Source organism: Castor canadensis, chromosome 14 (assembly GCF_047511655.1).
Source record: "Castor canadensis chromosome 14, mCasCan1.hap1v2, whole genome shotgun sequence".
Classification (NCBI taxonomy): Eukaryota; Metazoa; Chordata; class Mammalia; order Rodentia; family Castoridae; genus Castor; species Castor canadensis.
In genome coordinates, this window is record NC_133399.1 from 62,611,539 (window position 1) to 62,616,133 (window position 4,595).

Genomic DNA, 4,595 nt, shown 5'->3' on the forward strand with positions numbered 1-4,595 from the left:
CAGGCTTAAGCACAAAAAAAAATCTACTTCTCCAAAGTTTAAACCTTCTTTCTATCCCCTCCCATATTTTAGTACTCTCTAAGCTTCTTTATCTAATGCTAAAGTCAAGTGAAATCCAATGAGAAATTTAGGAATTTACATTTCTTATTGATTGGATCCAGGCTAATGGCTTTCTCTCTCCCTTCCTAAATCACTCTCTATAAGGCCAATTCTGCTTCCTTCTCTCCCTCTACTGTCTCCATTTCTAACAAAGGGGAACTTGAAACCAGTTTCAATTTTCAAATGGATGAGAAACATCATAACCAGAGGAATTATGAGAGACCACAAGAATCACACCCATCTTTTCTTTGCCCCCAACCCCATGTATGATACTCATATTGCTGTGGCTTAGATAAGAATCCCCAGAGGACCATGTATTAAAGGCTTGGTCCCACAGATAGTGGCACCATTGGGAAGTGATGGAATCTTTAAGATGTAGGACCTAGTAAGAGATCTTAAGTCATTGGAGGTATACCCTTCTTTCTTCCTGGCTGCCAAGAGGTAAACAATTTCTTCTGCCACACATTTCCACCATGATGCACTATGCAGCCACAGGGCCAAAGCAACAGGGCCAATCAGACAGGTACTGAAAACTCCAAAACTGTGAGTAAAAATAAACCCGCACTCTTTTTAAGCTGATTTATCTCAGATACTTGTTAAAATAACAGAAAGCTGACTAGCAGCCCGCAGACAGGGGTAAGTTCAGGTTTTAAAAGGCAGCGTAGGCTTGTACAAGAGGCAGTAGACCATAAATCATCCCTTAATATCCTTAGAGGATTGCTTCCAGGACTCTCAATGGACTCTCAATGGATACCAAAGTTGATGGACACTTAATTCCCTTATATAAAATGGTGTAGTATTTGCATATAACCTACACACATCCTCCAGTGTACACTAAATTCTCTCTAGATTACTTACAGTACCTAATACGATGTAAATGCTATGTAAATATTTGTTATACTATATTGTTTGGGTAATGATGACAAGAAAAAGTCTGTACGTGTTCAGCACAGATGTAATTTTTTTCTAAATATTTGTATTGTGCAGTTGGTTGAATCCATGGATGCAGAACCCATGGAAACAGAGGGCCAACTGTACTGGTTAAAATATAGACCTGGGAGTCAGGGAGTCTTCCTTCCTGTCCTCCTGTACTAGTTATTAGCGATGCAACCTTGGACAAATTATTTATCATCACTAAACCTCAGTATTACATTCTTAAAACGGTAGCAGTAACATTTACCTCATAGATTCTGTGGATTAAGTGAGAAATCACACATTAAGTGCTTTTGGCATAATGTTTGACATAAGAAATGAGAGATGGTATTATAATCAGTAGCATTATTTCATTAAGGAGGGAGGCTGGTACCCAGCTGCTTCTATATGGAATGCCAAGCAATGAGTCACTGCCCAATCTGAGAATACTGCCTGGCAGGGCAAGCCTGTCAGAGTGAGTTTGCCAGTTATGGTTAGAGAGAGAGGGTGGTCTTCTTTCTAAATTCGTTTAAAAATAATACAAAAGTGCTTTTGCTGGCATAACGGCAAATGTGATCCTAGAAGCCTGAACGTTTCTCTGGTTGCTCTGTAGACACTCTCTTACCAGGAACGGGAAGGGAGAAAGGAGAGGGGCTCTACAAATCCCCACAGCAGTGTATCTCAGTAACCAAGGTCTTTGAATCCTCCCCCTTCCAGCCTCCTCCAATTCTCCACAGGTGGGCAGAAATGCCACCACTCATTAAAGCAAATGTCGAAAGAGCCTTTTAAGAAATGGCTGACAAAATGATCTTCCAGGATTTACCTGTGATGGCCAAATTAGACAGTTTGAAGCTTAAAAGAAAAGGCTAAAAGGTCGTGAGGGCAGAAAACCAGAGAAATAAAGAAATCACGATGCTGAGTTCAGGGACATTTGCCTTCCTGAGGCCTCCTTAATCATAATCCATGCTGTTGGAGAGAACTCTGTAAGTAGATATCTGGCTGTCTAGCTTCACAGACCACACTGCTCCTAGGTACCGGGACCTGTGGGTCTCTTATGTTTAAAAGTGAGGATATTGGCCTAGGGTATAACATGATAGGCAAGTGCAAGACCATGGGTTCCATCCCAAGTATCACACAAAAAGAAAAGTAAATAAAATTGAAAATACTTTCTTGATCAATTATTTTCAAGCTGGACTTCTCACTACCTACTTTGGAATCACCTAGAGAGGCTGTTCTCCAGTGCTGAGTGTTGGAGCCATGGAGACCACTGGTGCCCTGGATGATGATGGGCACAGGTAGCAATATATAAAAGTTACTTCACAGGCAAGTTAGAAAGCCACTAGCCCAAGAGATTTCTGAGACACCAAACTACTGGTTATAAGTAACTATGCTACTCACTAGCAGAAAAGCACTAACAAGATTTGTTTCTCCTTTTGGTATATTTGCAATCTAAAAGAGGCTCCTCCAGGTCAACAATAGTGAGCATAGTAATAATCTCACTCTCATTGAGGCATCCTTGGCAAGCATCAGCTCTGTTCCTCTACAGTTTTCTCCCCCTGGGTCACAGCTTTCACCCACAAAAGCTGCCTAGCTCTGGCAGCCATACTGCTATCACCCAACTCAAGACCAGCTTTTAATAAATGCAGTACACACAGCCTCGGTTTGTAGAGATGTCTGTCCCTTACATGTATTACCTTCCTTTGTCCCCATTTTTTAACCAAGACAACCCTAAAACACAATAAAATCCAGTAATTTGTCCCTTGTCACCCAGCTAATTAGGAGGGAAGTCTGAATTTGAGCCCAGTAGTAAGATACCAGGGTGTTAATGTTGTGTTCCCAAACCTAGCTTACTTTCCAGTGGTGGAGTTTTAGGCCTCAGTTTTAAGGAAACATTTTACAAGGTTACAGACTCCTACTTGTCACCTACAACATAAGAAGAGTTGAAGTCACACATCTTGACTATTCTTTCCAACTCGAAAAAGTTATTTAAACTAAACAACATCTTGTGACTCTCATTGCCCAGGCCAGTTGATCTCTATGAAAGGAGGGTAGTTTGGAGAAGTGCAGAAGTGTTTCTAGATATCACATGGACTGGGAAGCTAAAGGAATGTAGGACCCACGACTGTGAAAGAATCTGCAGCTCTCAAGACAGGCCCACATCAAGAACTGGCTCCCACAATGCAGTGAGAGACTGGGGAGAAGCTAACAACAGAGACGCAGTGTTTAGAGTTTTAACAGTGTCGTGTCCAGACAGACAGGATGACTGGACATTTAGAGCCTCACTGGACCCTTGCCAACTCAATCCCCACAGTCTGACCATTCCTCTCAAGAGATTTTGTGTATAAGAACTTTGAAAATTTTAGACAAGCTTATCAGAGAGGGAAAAACAGACTGGCCTTTGGGCTTCATCCACACTATATTGGTCAGTTACCAATCTTTGTGGTCAATTACAAAGACTTCAGAACAAAGCAAAAATTTTTTTATTCATTTATTCACATGTGCATACATTGTTTGGGTCATTTCTCCACCGTGCTCCTCTCCCCTCCCCTCTCCTCCCCTCCTCCCCTCAGTTCCAGGCAGGTTTTGTTCTGCCCTTATCTCTAATTTTGTTGAAGAAAAGGCACAAGCATAATAAGGAAGACAAAGCGTTTTTGCTAGTTGAGTTAAGGATAGCTATCCAGAGAGATTCCTAGCATTGCTTCCATGTACAAATGTGTTACAACCCAAGTTGATTCATCTCTAACTGATCTTTACACTGGTTCCCAATCCCCTTCTCATGTTGACCTCTGTCGCTTTAAGGTTTCTGTATTAGTTCTTCTAGTGGGAACATAAAACACTTTCATGTTTTGGGTTTTCGACCTATCCCCATAACTCCCATATGTGCTCTCCCCTTGTCATGTGATCTAGGGCATTTGCCCTAGATCTAAAGTCCACATATGAGGGAGAACATATGATTTTTGGTCTTCTGAGTCTGGCTGACCTCGCTCAGAATGATGCTCTCCAGTTCCATCCATTTACCTGCATATGATAAGATAGAACAAAGCAAAATTTGTCTGCAATTTTGTAAACCTGATCTATGTGGGTAAACTGGTCATGAAGGATTGCAACAGCATAAACAAAGTCAGAATGAAAATATGCTCCTTCTATAAGACTGTTCCCAGTAATGATCCTATTAATCACCAGTATCATTATGGCTACCCTCCTTGGCATCATCCTCATCAATTCGGCAACTGTTTCTCTTGGTGACATCTCCTTATTACAACATAGTATTAATTGTATGCAAGCTGATTTTCTGCTCCTACTGCTAAACAGCTGTGTGGGAGTAAATACTCCCCAGTGAAAGCCCAGTTCAGCTGGCCAGGACTCAGGAAATGGATCCAGATGTGAGCAGCAGGCTGAGGGCAGCTGCAGAAAAGGATGCCCCGTGTCTGTGCTACAGTGAGTGAGTGTCCACTTTTAGAGATTCTGAAAATTCCTCTCAAATACAAGGAGCCACCAAAGAGTTAACAGCTTGAATTTTGCTTTTTGTTAGTTTAATCTAGGTCAGAAATATTCATCCTAAGGAACCTTTGTCTGGTTCTTTC